The following is a 17890-nucleotide window of genomic DNA, read 5'->3' as shown; positions in this document are numbered from 1 at the left end:
GCTGCTCGCCTGCTACTAACTAGCTGGTGCTGTTGCGCAGTAACTAAAGTGGCTTGTCCGGTTAGATATAACTCAAATTCAGATTCAGCTGAAAAGATGTTAGCATTGTCAGAAATGCTACAAAAAGGTATTACATCGTTGATTCTCAATTGGTATGTGAGAGCGATAAATTATAAATGTAAATCAAAACTTTTGACCCTACAAACTTATTCAGTCCAAAAGGTGGCAAGTCTAATGGTCACTTAATGGACGCTGTAGTCTCGTTCTTATCCGATGCTTAGATATTGAGATATTTCCTTATGCTAACAACCCTGTTAAAAATCTGGTATGTGGTTATCGTTAATGGCTGCAAGGTTCATGACGAGAGGGGGGGAGTGTGTTGTGTTTCTCCTATCAAGGTGATTTGCACATTTTCATCTACATTGGCATCATATTGAGATAGATATGATGGTAGGGAAATTTAAAGTTAACATTAAGCTTCAACCAAACTCATAATTTAGGCAATGAGGAAAGGGGCAAGCGTTATTAGCCTAGTGCATAGCAGATCAGAAATGAGTCATGACAAAGCTGTAATTACTGAAGGTCATAACATTTGGTACAATTATATTATTTATGCGGTCATTTCAAGGCCTACTGAAAATGACCAACAAAACCCCCAAAGGTTAATTTAAAGGGGCAATCAGCTGTTCAAACAATAAAGCAGACACCCCACCACCGTTTTGGTAAACTACTGACCATCCATGATGTCAAAATTATAGTTTAAACCATGTTTTGAGGCTATACAGTGTTTGTTTACAATTACATTGTTTATCAACTTTGGAGCAAAACAAGCTTAGATTGGGGCTCTGGTGGAGTATGACAGTTGAACTAAGCTCCCGGAGGCATTTCTAAAAGTTATATTCTTCAAGAATAAATGGGTATATATCATTAACTGAAAAGTCCAAAAATGGATATAACAATCACAGAATTGTATAATTGTAAAGATCCAAAACCAATGAGTCACATGTAACAACCTAGTGTGTTCCAGACAATGTCAGCTCTGTGATAGTATGTATGAGCTAACTGCAGTAAAATGTTGGTTCATTGACTCACTCAATCTTTCCCAGAGTGAAATATATTTTCATTATACCTGTATGCAACTTAAAATTATGCAATGATTTAATTTTGTTGGATAGGAACCAATTTAATCTCTGGAAGTATCTACCAAAACATTTTACAGTCTAACTACAAATGTGCGAGACATACATTTGAATGTCAATTTTGTATAATTTTTCTGTCTCTGTGTTGCCAAGATCAGGTGCCCGGCAATATTGACTATAACCTGGGTCACCACTCCCATCTAGTGGTGAACACCATCAGTTACTAGACCCTCAGGGCTCCATGTCATGTGACACGTTTGATTTAATCCCAGCATGTTTCTTCTTGTATTAGCACTTTGTCTGTGTGTTTGTCACTGTTATGAATGTTCTGTGTATTGGAAATATACATAAGGACAAATATTTGCCTTACAAATGCACTATACTACTGGTTATTAAATGCAGTCTTATGTAGGGGCATTATATAACAGGTGGCCTCATAACATTATCAATTATCTTTTTGCTCTATTATCCCCTGCAGAGGGAGCGCTCAGTATGAAGAGTATCAAGAGCATGAACTTCTGACATGCAATTATGAATAACCTGGAATTTACCTTATGTCCCATGTCCACAACAAATTCAAGGAAAAGTAAAGTATTATACTGAGCCATGAGTGCATGGAACTCCCTTTCATCTTATATACAAGTGAATAGCAAAACTGGTTACAAAAAAAACGAATAAAGCAACACCTCACGGCACAACGCCTCACCCCCGTGACCTACTTGTGTATATGTACTGACATGTACGAGTAACTAATAGATGCACACACACTTGATGTTAATGCTTTTAAATGCATGTAAATTGTAAAGTCTTTTGTCTGTAATGTCTTTTTAGTTCTCTGTCGGATCTGTGTAAGACTAGCTGTCGCCATTGATGTCGACTAATGGGGATCCTCATTTTTTTTTTTAAATGCCTTAGTTGATAAGTGCCATGTGTATCTGCACACGGTTACAATGCCATCATTTTATAGCTTGTGGATTCATGGAGATGGTGCATAGTCATAACACCAAGACCGTTCTAAAAAAGCATTATACCTAGCTTGAAATCAGCTAATTTATCTTTAATGCACAGACTCTGCATTTAAAATTCAATAGGCGATATCGATCAAAGAGATTGTGAAAGCTCAGAGGCTACCATAACATAATCTTATTCCACAAAATAAATTAATATCCTTGATTTGTGTGAGAGTTCACTGAATTAGAATCTGCTGGAATTCAGGACAAGTGACCGAGGAGTGTCACGCTAGGATGTTAAAGGTGTCACGGCCTGTCACAAACCGTCTCAAAGCCCGTAACAAAAGGGAGACAATGTGGAGATAAGGAGTAACAAAATATATATTTATTAAATAAGTAACTAAGTATAATATACAATGGTGTGTGTAATCAGTAGTGTAAGTGAGTGTTTTGCATGCATGAATGTGATAATACAGTGTTTTGAAAGGTGCCAAAGCAAACAACCAAAAAGCCACCAAGAAACACACCCATCTAGAAAGGTGTCTACATGGAGAGAGTCTCCTCCATGAATGTGGAAGCAGTCTATTTATCCTGGGACACACCTGGCCCAGGTGTTTGCCATGTAGCTGACGACCCTCCCAACTCCGCCCACTGGCATCTTAATAAGGAAACAAGAACAAAGAGAGAATATGGCAGACAGAGTGGGAGGGTCTTCACACATCCTGACCTAAGTTCCTTTTTTATGTCTCTATTTTGTTTGGTCAGGGCGTGAGTTGGGGTGGGCATTCTATGTTTTGTTCTAGGTTTTGTACTTCTATGTGTTTGGCCTGGTAGGGTTCCCAATCAGGGACAGCTGTCAATCGTTGTCTCTGATTGAGAACCATACTTAGGTAGCCTGTTCCCACCTGTGTTTGTGGGTAGTTGTTTTGTGTTGATTCACATGACAGGACTGTTTCGGTTCTTACAGTCTCGGTGTTATTTTTGTTTTGTGTTCTGTTATATTAAAATATTCTCATGGACACTTACCACGCTGCGTATTGGTCCGATCTTGACTACTCTTCCTCAGATGGAGGAGAATTGTTACAAAAGGGCTGTACGAGTGCTGCTGTACTGTGGTTTGTTTGTTGCATAATTACATTACCAAGTCAAATGATTCACCCACTGTTGGGATTTACTGTGAGGACAACCATGATAGGCCCTCATATGCTCAGATAAATAAAACATCCAGGGTAGAGCATAACATTGTAGCCAATGGTCATAGTGGATTAATACACACCAAATGATCCAATAAAAAAATAAGAATTAACACTGTGTGTTAAATCAACACAATGTGTGGAGTCTGTGGACCCATATACACACCGGAACAGTGTTAAATTAACACACTGCTTAGTGTAAAGCCTTATTCAAATATTTCCCAGAGTGCCTTTCGAGTAAATTGTAAACTTTACCACCCATGACTGTATTTGTTAGTAACAGAGACATCATTGTTGCATTCATCCATTTTTGGGTCCTATAGGACTTCACCAAGTGAGATGTTAACTGAATATGTAATCATAAAAAAACTAATTTAACACAGTACTGCAATGTTGAGACAGGCAGCCCAATTCTGATATTTTTTTCAGTAATTGGTATTTTGACCAATCACAACAGATCTTTTAACATCAGATCTTTTTCTGCGCTGATCTCATTGGTCAAAAGACAACTTAGTGAAAAAATATCAGAATTTGGCTGCCTGTGTAAACACAGCCTATCATACATCATTCATAATTTGAGGGCCTAGTTTTACCCTAATAAAGGGGCCTGAATCTCATACACATCACTTTGAATCAAAACCACACCCATTATTTTCATATTTCCCTACATGCTCTATTGCAGGTTGATTTTTTGAATTGTTTATGCATGTACATTGATTTATTTATTTAGTCGTTATTCTTATACTACTCAAATATAAATTACAAAAAATGTCTAAACTAATCCAATATCTTACTTGGACTTATTACACCCATTACTGAAATGCTTGTTCCAGTTTAGACGCTTTAGTCTCATAGCATAGTCTTCCCAACCCTGGTAGTCATTCTAAATAAAGGTTGTGGGTGACATTTTGGGGGGAAATACCCACACTGGCTGGATTCCAATTGGAATCACCGTTCAATCCTGCATAAAGTGACTTGCAGGCCTGATGTGGTCTGTAAACCATGAGTTTCAGTCCATTGTATTACACTCAGAATAAAAGGTTTAGATAAAAGGGGTACAAACACATTTCACTTTATAACTTCTTAAAACATTGTTGGTTAAGGGCTTGTAAAGTAAGCATTTCACTTCCTTCAACCAGCATTTATAGAAAATCTGAGCATTTTGCTATTTGCTACCTTTAGCTATTAGTGCATAATTGTACCCCAGTTCATATCTCAACAACATCAGGACTGCAAGTAGGGTTGCAAAATCTAGTGACTTTCCCAAAATGCCCAGATTTTCTAAAAATGCTGGTTGAAGGATTTCAGATTTCCTGCTTCAGTTTCCAGGAAAATTCCAAGCAGGATGTGTGGAAAACCTGGGAATTTTGGGAAATCAAACCAACTTTTATTTGTCACATGCGTCGAATTCAACAACACCTTACAGTGAAATGCTTACTTTGCTAACTGATGTGTAATTCCTATTGGAATCCCATCCAGAGTCAGGATATTCAACAGCTGGAATTTTTATTCACCTGCAACGTGCATTCAGAATGAGTGCCAGGGTTAGGAACATTGTGAGGAGACTACCGAAGGCATTTAAACTGGAGCAAACAATTCAGTAACGGATGGAGAAAAAAAACTAAATGATTGGATTAGTTTAGAAAAAGCTATGTTATTCATCTTTGTGTCGCATAAGAAAAACCTATAGAGTCAATTGACGCAGTAGTGTGTCAGTCTAATTAACATAATACAAAATCCCCATCAAAATCTATCTGATTAAGCTAGAGATGTTTTTTATTTTATTTTTCATATCGGCCGCATACACTGATGTCGGCCTTCCGCATCTGCTGTGGTAGGTTTGTCAGACCAGGAGACATCCTGAAAATCAGTCTTCCCTCTAATGTACCCTGCACACACAACCCATGTAAAATTCCGGGTCTCTGGCAGCAGTTGGAACCGGCAATCTGCAGTCAAGAACACAAAGTTCAGCTAAGCCTATGCTGCTCTTCAGCCCCTTTACTTTTTGTCCCTGATGGAGAAATGGATCACCCCAGAGAACACTGCTACTCCAGCTGCTCTGACTATGTTTTCTCTCATAGTCCGAAAGCATCTGGTTGTCGTGCTGGTGGCATGGGTCTACTCAATAGTGGAGATTTTCTCTATCTCTCACCTGTCCATCTCCTCATTTAAATTCCATGCTGTCACTGTCACTTGTCCACTCAAGCTTAACATTATTGTCATCTATCATCCACCAGGTGCACTTGGAGAGTTCGTCAATGAGCTTGACACTTTGATGAGCGCATTTCTTGACGATGGCTCACCACTCTTCATACTTGACGACTTCAACCTCCCGACTTCTGCCTTCGTTTAATTTCTTTCCAACTCTCTCTTTCCCCTCCTTGCCTCTTGACCTTACCCTTTCCCAATCCCCTCCAACTCAAAGCAGGCCGTATGCTTGACCTCAACTTTACTAGAGGCTGCTTGCATACTAAACTTACTGTACCCCCCAACCAGGTCTCTGATCACTACCTCGTTTCCTTTTCGGTCTCCCTTTCCTCCAACCCTAACCACTCAGCTCCTACCCAGATGAATGCGACGTCGCAATATTTGCTCTCTCTCTCCCACTACTCTCTCCTCTTCTATCCTATCATTTCTCCCTTCTGTGCCACTTAAAACTTCTTAGGGATAGCCCCCTTTTATCAATTTTCACCTAAATGACATACCCAAATCTAACTGCCTGTTGCTCAGACCCTGAAGCAAGGATATGCATATTCTTGGTACCATTTGAAAGGACACACTTTGAAATTTGTAGTGAACGTAGGAGAATATAACCCAATAGATCTAATAGAATAAAATACAAAGAAAAAAACAACCAGTGTTTTTTACCACCATCTATGAAATGCAAGAGATAGGTCTCTGTTATAGCCATCACTCCTGTTGTAATGCCGATAGTGTCCACAAGATGGCAACAGTGTATGTGCAAAGTTTCAAATGGATTTACTTGGAATATGACTGAGACTTTTAGTGTGAAGTCCCCATGTACATTTGGGCAAATTGTGAAGGAGACATTTACATTCATATTCCATTTTTCTGCAAGAATATCATCAAATCTCTATACATGGACTTTGTTGTAGCTTTCCAAGTATTACTAACGATTATTATAAGTTCAACATTTGCAAAACAACCAGTTTTCATAACTTCTTAACTCTGAATATCCTTATAATTTTTGTCCAAAATGAAAATGCATGCTGTCATACAAGGTTAGAGGCTACATTTTACAACCTATACAGGGTTTCCGGGTACTCCCGTAAAGCCCGGCTCATTGGCTATCTAGCTGGCTTTGTTTGACCCCAAATGGTGCTTATTTGACAAAGATACAAGAGATGGCCACCCGCGTCATCGGCGTGCTATGAAGGCATCACTCTCTGACCAAATATGGTGTCCTATAGGATATACTTCACCCCTAATGAAATAGTGAAGTCTTGTTACCTTCTATGATCTCTGAGGAATAGATACGAATGTGATTTTACTCGTTGAAACTACATTTAGGGTGAGATTTTCACAGATTTCTTTCTTTGAAAATTGAACAAGTGGAAATACAAAATCAATCGTGCATGCTATATGGACCTTTAAGGATATGAAATTATTATTAATTATTTTATCTAACAAAATTACACTTCATGTTATCTCTGGGACCCTTTGGATAATAAATCAGAGCAATATTTCAGAATGTAAGTACACATTTCACCTTCAGGGATGAATTTATCAAACCTATAGCATTGAAAAAAAGTATTTTGTTGTTAGGAGCTCTCCTCAAACAATAGCATGGCATTTTTTTTAAAGTAGTAGCTACTGTATATTGGACAGTGTAGTTACAGAGGGGCAAAAAAGTATTTAGTCAGCCACCAATTGTGCAAGTTCTCCCACTTAAAAACATGAGAGAGGCCTGTAATTTGCATCATAGGTACACTTCAACCAGAAAATCACATTGTAGGATTTAGTAATGTATTTATTTGCAAATTATGGTGGAAAAAAAGTATTTGGTCAATAACAAAAGTTTATCTCAATACTTTGTTATATACCCTTTGTTGGCAATGATAGAGGTCAAACATTTTCTGTAAGTCTTCACAAGGTTTTCACACACTGTTGCTGGTATTTTGGCCCATTCCTCCATGCAGATCTCCTCTAGAGCAGTGATGTTTTGGGGCTGTTGCTGGGCAACACGGACTTTCAACTCCCTCCAAAGATTTTCTATGGGGTTGAGATCTGGAGACTGGCTAGGACCTCTCCAGGACCTTGAAATGCTTCTTCCGAAGCCACTCCTTCGTTGCCTGGGCGGTGTGTTTGGGATCATTGTCATGCTGAAAGACCCAGCCACTATTCATCTTCAATGCCCATGCTGATGGAAGGAGGTTTTCACTCAAAATCTCACGATACATGGCCCCATTCATTCTTTCCTTTACACGGATCAGCCCCAAAGCATGATGTTTCCACCCCCATGCTTCACAGTAGGTATGGTGTTCTTTGGATGTAACTCAGCATTCTTTGTCCTCCAAACACGATGAGTTTAGTTTTCACCAAAAAGTTATATTTTGGTTTCATCTGACCATAAGACATTCTCCAAATCTTCTTCTGGATCATCCAAATGCTCTCTAGCAAACTTCAGACGGGCCTGGACTTGTACTGGCTTAAGCAGGGGGACACGTCTGGCACTGCAGGATTTGAGTCCCTGGCGGCGTAGTGTGTTACTGATGGTAGGCTTTGTTACTTTGGTCCCAGCTCTCTGCAGGTCATTCACTAGGTGTGAACCGTGTGTTTCTGGGATTTTTGCTCACCGTTCTTGTGATCATTTTGACACCACAGGGTGAGATCTTGCATGGAGCCCCAGATCGAGGGAGATTATCAGTGGTCTTGTATGTCTTCCATTTCCTAATAATTGCTCCCACAGTTGATTTCTTCAAACCAAGCTGCTTACCTATTGCAGATTCAGTCTTCCCAGCCTGGTGCAGGTCTACAATTTTGTTTCTGTTGTCCTTTGACAGCTCTTTGGTCTTGACCATAGTGGAATTTGGAGTGTGACTGTTTGAGGTTGTGGACAGGTGTCTTTTATACTGATAACAAGTTCAAACAGGTGCCATTAATACAGGTAACGAGTGGAGGACAGAGGAGCCTCTTAAAGAAGAAGTTACAGGTCTGTGAGGGCCAGAAATCTTGCTTGTTTGTAGGTGACCAAATACTTATTTTCCACCATAATTTGCAAATAAATTCATTCAAAATCCTACAATGTGATTTTCTGGATTTTTTTCCCCTCATTTTGTCTGTCATAGTTGAAGTGTACCTATGATGAAAATTATAGGCCTCTCTTATCTTTTTAAGTGGGAGAACTTGCACAATTGGTGGCTGACTAAATACGTTTTTGCCCCACTGTATATTAACAAGAATTTAAGCTTTCAGCCAATATAAGACACTTCTATGTACCGACATTTGTTGTTAGTCTAAAATCTGGAATCTTGATATAATGCGCTGCATGACTTACGTTTCAGAAATCAAGTGGCCCTGGGAGTTTTAATTAAGCATATTAAAATACATATGCTATTGTGTTAACATTTTTACTTATGTCAATAAGGTATCTGTTTTTTGTTTTTAATAAATTTCCTACAATTTCTAAAAACCTGTTTTCACTTTGTCATTATGGTGTATTGTGTGTAGATTGCTGAGGAAATTATTTAATACATTTTACAATTGGCTGTAATGTAACGAAATGTGGAAAAAGTCAAGGGGTCTGTGTCACGCATTGGTCTTAGTATTTTGTGTTTTAGCCTGGGTTTCGCTTTACATTTCGTGGGTGATTGTTCCTGTCTCTGTGTTAGTTTCACCAGTCAGGCTGTAATTGGTTTCACGTTCCGTTTGTTGTTTTGTATTTATTAGTTACTTCATGTATAGTTCGTTTTGTTTGTTTCACTATTTAACATGAGTAACTTACACGCTGCATTTTGGTCCGACTTTCTTTCAACAAAAGAAGAACGCCGTTACAGTCTGAATACTTTCCGAAGGCACTGTATTTATTATAACATATTCCCATAGGATCTCAATTGGTGAAGTCAAAAGGGCTGAAAATGGATGAATGCAACAACCATGTCTGTCAATAAAAAATACAGTCATGGGTGGTAACTCTGGGCAAGGCAAGACACTGGGAAATATTTGAATAAGGCTTTAGCAGCACGCTAATTTAACACTGTTGCCATTTGTACAGTCGTGGCCATGCTGTCAATTAACTTCTGGCCACATCCTGACTGATGGCAGCCCATTCTTGCATAATCAATGCTTGGAGTTTGTCAGAATATGTGGGTTTTTGTTTGTCCACCCGCCTCTTGAGGATTGACCACAAGTTTGCAATGGGATTAATGTCTGTGGAGTATCGATGTTTTGTTCCCAGAGCCACTTAGTTATCACTTTTGCCTTATGGCAAGGTGCTCCATCATGCTGGAAAAGGCATTGTTTGTCACCAAACTGTTCCTGGATGGTTGGGAGAAGTTGCTCTCGGAGGATGTGTTGGTACCATTCTTTATTCATGGCTGTGTTCTCAGGCAAAATTGTGAGTGAGCCCACTCCCTTGGCTGAGAAGCAACCCCACACATGAATGGTCTCAGGATGCTTTACTGTTGGCATGACACAGGACTGATGGTAGCGCTCACCTTGTCTTCTCCGGACATTTCCGGATGCCCCAAACAATCGGAAAGGGGATTCATCAGAGAAAATGACTTTACCCCAGTCCTCAGCAGTTCAATCCCTGTACCTTTTCCAGAATATCAGTCTGTCCCTGATGTTTTTCCTGGTGAGAAGTGGCTTCTTTGCTGCCCTTCTTGACGCCAGGTGTTATGGCGGTATGAGGGAGGTGAAGTCAGGTGCAGGAGAGCACAGTAGAGTAAATATGCACACTTTTATTCCGTTCAACAATAGGCACAAAAATGACATAAGTGCCCAAAAACACGGAACATAAACTATAAAAGTATCGCGTGTGAGCATACACCATAAACAATGAACAATTACACACAAAGACATGATGGGGAACAGAGGACTAAATACATGTAGATTGATTGGGGAATGAAAATCAGGTGTGTATGGAACAAGACAAATGGACATATGAAAAATGGAGCGGCGATGGCTAGAAAGCCGGTGACGTCGATCTCCGAACGCCTCCCGAACAAGGGGAGGAACCGACTTTGGAGGAAGTCGTGACACCAGGCCATCATCCAAAAGTCTTCGCCTCACTGTGCGTGCAGATGCACTCACACCTGGCTGCTGCCATTCCTGAGCAAGCTCTGTACTGGTGGTGCCCCGATCCCACAGCTGAATTAACTTTAGGAGACGGTCCTGGCGCTTACTGGACTTTCTTGGGCACCCTGAAGCCTTCAACAATTGAACCACTCTCCTTGAAGTTCTTGATGATCCGATAAATGGTTGATTTAGGTGCAATCTTACTGGCAGCAATATCCTTGCCTGTGAAGCCCTTTTTGTGCAATGATGACGGCACGTGTTTCCTTGCAGGTAACCATGTTTGACAGAGGAAGAACAATGATTCCAAGCACCACCCTCCGTTTGAAGCTTCCAGTCTATTATTTGAACTCAATCAGCATGACAGAGTGATCTCCAGCCTTATCCTCGTCAACACTCACACCTGTGTTAACGAGAGCATCACTGACATGATGTCAGCTGGTCTTTTTGTGGCAGGGTTGAAATGCAGTGGAAATGTTTTGGGGGATTCAGTTCATTTGCATAGCAAAGAGGGACTTTGCAATTAATTGCAATTCATCTGATCACTCTTCATAACATTCTGGAGTATATGCAAATTGCCATCATACAAACTGAGGCAGCAGACTTTGTGAAAATTAATATTTGTGTCATTCTCAAACCTTTTGGCCACAACTATATATGGGTCCACTGTCAGTGTTGATTTAACAGTGTTCTTTTTTCATGTATTTTTTACTAGAGAATTTGCTGTGTAGTTCCACATTATCCTCACAAATTGTTCCCATGACAAGTGAAAATATAAGAGTAAGATTATGTTGAACCTTATGTGAGCAATACTTAAATGTGTGCAAACATGTAAGCCACAGTCCTAAATTGAGCCCATGGTGTGGGAACAACTGAGGATGGGCCGACAGTCATTCCATTACTGGCTTGTCAGCAGCAGCAGTTTTCTGTATGTGTGCTTATATGGAAAGGCTTGGGCCAGAAAAGTGTCATTAAATGTCTTCCTCTGGGTAGGGGTAAATTGGTATAATTGGGGAAGCTTTCCTCTTCCTCTCACATTGGCCTTGGGACCTTCCCCCGGAGCATTTAAATACGTACATCTTCAGTAAATCACATCCTGCTGCAACCCAGACAACTTAATCATTTGACTTAATTTGTCTTAATACAGTGTACTGTGCGGTTTTATTCCAGAACCCAGAACCAACTATGCCCCCCCCCCACACACACACACTTCTCAGATTCAGCAGTAGTGCTAACAGACAGTGTCCTCTGCTGGACCAACTGTTCTGGAAACAACTCCAGTAATGTTCTAAAATAAAGTATAAAAAACTGTTGTTTAAACCTCCGAAGTCAGCTGAAAATGAACTTAACCTCGACATCTAATAGCTGTTGTGTGGGTGTGTAGACAGCATTACATTTAGCTTGGTTACAACACCGCTACGTCTGTATAACCGGGGCTAGCCATCATAGTTCCCAAGCTATTGCTTGCTGCAGCACGCACATATGTCTTGATTACATAAACATCACCTTGATTACATAAACTATTTGATTTAATTAAATAAAAATGTATGCACACTACCAAATGCATACATATCTATGTTTCACTGTCTATCATCTTCTTGTTGTACTGTATCCAGAAAAAATGTAGACTAATTACTGTACTGTATCCAAAAAATGTAGACTAATTACCTCTTCCTAAATGCATTTCTCAGTCTCTCTTGTCCACATAGTCGATTGTGTGCCTTGACGGGCCAAGCATGAAAATCTAGCTGTGGACATTGACCATCCCCTTGCCCTGAGCCACATCACATCCACTGTTGAGTAAGTGCTCTGTCCTATTCAGGGCTGCTGCGGTGTTGTTGCCTTATTCTTCCATTTCTATTGTATGAGACTACCTATTCATCAGCAATATATCACATATCGGCTGCTACGCACTTTCAACACATGACTACGTACTTCTCAAAATTCTGTAATCGCCTTTTTGGATGTGTGTGCAGACTTGCTTAGATAGGTGCTACCAGAGCAAGATTATGTATGTACACAATTCTGCTCCACTCAAAGTGCACAGCTGGCACAGAAGCACATTCAATTCTACATTGGAGTTGCACACTCAATTTTCAAGCATAATTCAGAATTACCTGGCACATTGAAATGTGAATATACTCCTTGGTATGAATATATCCCTTGGGGAGGGGGATAAAGAACAGATAGTGTGAGACTATAGTGGGGAGCAGATCTGAGGGGAGAAGTGCCATAGGTATGAGTGGGCATGGAGAGGAGTGGAGTGTATGAGGGTCTTAGGCACGAGAGTAATAGAGAAATACCATACCATCCAGTTTATTCTCCTTTTTACATAAGTGAAGTCCTATAACACGCCATGAACCTTGCCACTGCTACACAAACCATACTTTTCAAATCCCATCTGTCTGCCTCCATGCCAATTCTCAGGCCATGTATAACACACCTACGATGTGGTAATTCAATGCCACACTGAACAGTCTTACATTTCTACATGACAGCCATTCATTCAAAGCAGCCATTATGGCAGCATCTTACCCTGTCAGTGGCTATCCACGATTAGGGACGTCAGTATAGATAGCACATGGAGGAATCTTCACTGCAGAGCATGCACTGTGGGGTGGTGCTTAGTGGAGGTGCCACATAGCGCCATCCTTCGTCGTCAGGTCTCCCTTGAAAAATAGGTATTTTGATCTCATTTGGACTAAGATCGAGTTAAATAAAAAATTGTGAAAGGTATCCGTGGTAGTAAGAATCCAGCCAGGGAACCCAGTCAAGGTCCCATGTTGAAGCTACAATGAAGAGAAGGCATGGTTTGGTCTTCAAGTCTTCAACAGCTGTTTAGATCCAGGGAGGAATTGCAGGGAAATCCACTGGGAGTCTGAGAAAACAAAATCCACGTGAGGTTCATGTCCACAGAAAATGAGAGAAAAGGCTCTTGCAACAATACCATAAACCCATGTGCACCACCATTGCTCTCTCTCTCTCTGAGCCTCCCTCTGCAATTCATTCCTTTATCGCTCTATTTCTGTCCTTCTCTCTGATGCTCACTCATACTTCCACTTCAGTGCCCCCTCTCTTTCTCTCCCTATTCTCAGCTGTGTCTCAGTGTTATGCTCAGCCTGTGCCCAGCGGATGTATAACATGTGTTCAGGGTGGGGGTTGGGGACTGCTGACTTCATAGGTGGCACGTTCTGCTTCTGCAAGGCGGGTGAGGATAGCCGTTGCATTTTGGACTATTTTAATGAGAGTGACCATGATAGACTTAAGTTTCCTCCAAAGCTACTTCAAAATCACAATACATACATAATACTTTACATGAGAAGGGCAATTATTCTAACACTGTGTCAAAAGGTAGCTCCAAGATATTTGACCAACGGTATACATTACTTTCTTTGAATTGGCAGAATAAATTGGGTTTAAAAGGAATGTGTTTGACTTTTGGGTACTGCCGAGGAAGATAAATTGGCCTCAGGTCTCAAATTATCCGAAATAAAATGATAAAATCACAGCGAAAACACCTTAGTTAAGAAAAAAATGTTATGTTTCACATATCAGCTTAATAACTTGCTTATGAATGGTTGTCCATTTGCGCACATCATTTATTAGTCCATCTTCAGCGGAGTCGTATGATTTAATAGAAGATGCACTGATGACAGAGTTATCTATGCATTTGACAGGGCAGAGAGAGAGAAAAAAATAACTGCTCTGGAATATTATTAATAGTACGTTGGAAACTGTTGTAAATGAATCAGATCCTTTATGTCTGTATCATGTGACATGACACTCAGTTGAAACACTGTCAGGCTAACTCATGTCGAAAGAATCCTATGTCACAGAATCCTATCCTATTGAAGAACTAAAAAGGCACAAAACTCTAAAAACACTGGATTATTACAATGAAATGTTTACAGTGAACATTTTATTAGATATGAATATTTATAGTGAAAATAAGGGCTGTAACATTAACATCTGATATGATATAATATCTACAGTATATTATTGCTATGAAATATACAGTAACAGACAACAAATGCCACTCTATCATAATGTCTGTTTGCCTAGTGACTACCTAATCTACACTTTCTAGTGAGTATCTAAAAGGGCCCTCCTTGAAAGTCCTTAGAAGGAAGTGTCAACCTAGAATCTAGCATGGTTGCATTTACAGTCGTTAGGGCTATCAGAAGTGACTCACTAGGCCTAATGAGGTTAATAGGGAGGGAGGGTGGGGTGTAGATTGATAGAGAGGGAGAAAAAGAGAGTGAGGAAAAGAGCAAAAAAAAGACAGTGAGAGAGGGAAAGCAGAGAGAGAGCCCGAGTGAGCTCGAGACCGAGAGAAGCTTAAATTACATTTCCCTGGGAATAAATAAAGTACCTATCTATCTAATGCTCAATCAGTTGTTTTTTCTGTACATGAGGGAAATACATGAAACTTCAGACTTGTGGCTGACAAACATGTTCTAAGCCACCAGATGCCACGCATTACCTGGACCATTTTCAACCCATAAAAGTAAGCTAATACATGGGGACATGAGTGACAGCTGCTTAGATTACATTAGGTAGCTTTTCAAAACAAAGTGCAGAGTGAGTGCTAATATATGAGTTTGAGGTAGATACTGTTTGGAAGTTAAATGAGCAAATATTTGAATAGGGTTCCATGTACAAGTCCATACGTGTGTGTGAGAGTGTTGGGAGGACCAGAGAACCCCTGGGCTTATGCTGTGACCTACATTGGGGCCTGATGCTCCCAAGGCTGGCATGGAGTGTGTATTTGTGTGTGTTGTGCAGTATGTACTGTACTGATGAGATGAAGCTGCATGGCTGCATTAACTGTATGACTAAGAGCCTCAGCTGGAGGCTCAAAGAGATTAATGTGCACACATTAAGAGGGAAAGTACAAATGCATTTAAACGCTAATGCAAACAAATATAGCCTACTGTAGGAAAATTCATACCTAAAGTACACAAACAATGCAAGTACATAAATTCATAACGATGGTGCATGCATACAAGGGTGCAACACCAAATTCTATCTCTGGAATGCATTGATAGCTCACACCATCAGATCGCTTGTGGGCTTTCAAATGTATGTGAAACACAGACCTGGGTCAAAATAATATGATGTTTCCTTTCAGTTACTTTAGTTGCACTTGATTAAGCTGTGCAGGGTTTTCGGGAGGTGTGTGTGTGGGGGGGCATCACATCATCTAGCTTTGAGGATCTTCTGTTCGAGACGAGGCCAATCCCGAAACTATTTAATAAAATTCCACCTTTGTTGTTCATTCAGTTAAGCCTGTACTCGATTGAACTGCCCTCATTTAACCAATGAGTGTAATCATCTCGTCCCAGCACTATCTTGTCATCTAGCCAAATTCCCCAGCATGTCATCAAATGGTTAATACTGTGAGTCAGAAGGGAGGCAAATAGCCTCGCAATACACACTACAGTACTCTCTAATGTAACACTCAAATTTCACAGTGCACAGATACACAAAGACAATTAAAAATAATGAAAATGTGAAGATGAAATTATAAATTAGTAATATCGTGAATTAAATACGTAGAATTATCACAATGCATAGTGGACATTGCATACAGTACATATCCCTCTTCCCTCACATATTCCTTTAAAAAATGATCCTCACAGTGGACCTCAGGATTTCATCACAGTATTTTTGTGCATTTAAATTGCTATCGATAAAATGCAACTGTGTTCGTTGTCCGTAGCTTTATGCCTGTCCATACCATAACCCTACTGCCACCATGGGGCACTCTGTTCACAACTTTGACATCTGCAAACCACTCGCCCACACTCTCTCTCCAAAACAACATCTGAGGCGGCTTATGGTAGAGAAATGAACTGGCAACGGCTCGTGTGGACATTCCTGCAGTCAGGATTCCAATTGTACGCTTCCTCAAAACGTGAGACATCTGTGGCATTGTGTTGTGTGACAAAACTGCACATTTTTAATGGCCTTTTATTGACCCCAGCACAAGGTGCAACTGTGTAATTATCATGCTGTTTAATCAGCTTCTTTATATGCCACACCTGCCAGGTGGATGAATTATTTTGGCAAAGGAGAAATGCTCACTAACAGGGATTAAAAACACATTTGTGCCCAAAATTTGAGAGAAATAAGCTTTGTGCGTATGGAACATTTCTGGGATCTTTCATTTCAGCTCACGGGACCAACACTTTACATGTTGTGTTTATATTTGTGTTCAGTATAGATTCATTTAATTGGCATACATTATGCAATTAGTTGAACGTATAGTGAAAGCGCATGCAAAAACTATTCCCCATATGAATACATAACATCAATTCTCTAGGGTATTATGCATCTGTATCTTGGATGGCAAAAATTGCCTTCAGAAGACTGACTGACTAAAAGCGATGTATGCTTAATTACAGGAAATTACCAAGGACCCATCTGTAAACACAGTTTCTTATTTATACCAAACAGGAAGTGACCTGACCATCGGCCAAATTCCAAAGTGGTGGACATTAGAACATATTATCTTGAATAGCTGAAGCATCCCCCTTAACTTAACCCTGTCCTTGACCACTTTTGGAGTGAGACATTTCTATGAAAATGGTCATTTTAAATCCAATCACAAAAGGCAATAACGACGTAACTCAAATCAAATGTTATTTGTCACTTACACATGGTTAGCAGATGTTAATGCGAGTGTAGCAAAATGCTTGTACTTCTAGTTCCAACAATGCAGTAATAACCAACGAGTAATCTAACCTAACAATTCCACACTACTACCTTATACACACAAGTGTAAAGGGGTAAAGAATATGTCCATAAAGATATATGAATGAGTGATGGTACAGAACGGCATAGGCAAGATGCAGTAGATGGTATAGAGTACAGTATATACATATGAGTTGAGTAATGTAGGGTATATATATAAACATAAAGTGGCATGGTTTAAAGTGGCTAGTGATACATGTATATGCAAGATGCAGTAGATGATATAGAGTACAGTATATACATATACATATGAGATGAGTAATGTAGGGTATGTAAACATTATAGTTGCCCAGTCAAAACTGTTCGCTGCTCTGGCCCCCCAATGGTGGAACAAACTCCCTCACGACGCCAGGACAGCGGAGTCAATCACCACCTTCCGGAGACACCTGAAACCCCACCTCTTTAAGGAATTCCTAGGATAGGATAAAGTAATCCTTCTCACCCCCCCCCTTAAATGATTTAGATGCACTATTGTAAAGTGGCTGTTCCACTGGATGTCATAAGGTGAATTCACCAATTTGTAAGTCGCTCTGGATAAGAGCGTCTGCCAAATGACTTAAATGTAAATGTAAATTATATTAAGTGGCATTGTTTA

General features: G+C 40.0%; 1 protein-coding gene across 1 annotated transcript in view; it reads right to left on the bottom strand.

Moving 5' to 3' along the window:
• The window catches only part of LOC135547094 (nck-associated protein 5-like), a 117567-nt gene extending 100497 nt beyond the window's left edge, over positions 1-17070 (bottom strand). The window contains exon 1 of the mRNA XM_064975761.1: positions 13075-17070. The gene's annotated coding sequence lies outside the window, so the exon portion shown is untranslated. The remainder of the gene's footprint in view (positions 1-13074) is intronic.
• Between the last annotated feature and the right edge of the window lie 820 nt (positions 17071-17890).

The sequence above is a fragment of the Oncorhynchus masou genome, chromosome 10, assembly GCF_036934945.1.
Source record: "Oncorhynchus masou masou isolate Uvic2021 chromosome 10, UVic_Omas_1.1, whole genome shotgun sequence".
Lineage (NCBI taxonomy): Eukaryota > Metazoa > Chordata > Actinopteri > Salmoniformes > Salmonidae > Oncorhynchus > Oncorhynchus masou.
This window is presented reverse-complemented; position numbering and strand designations above follow the sequence as displayed.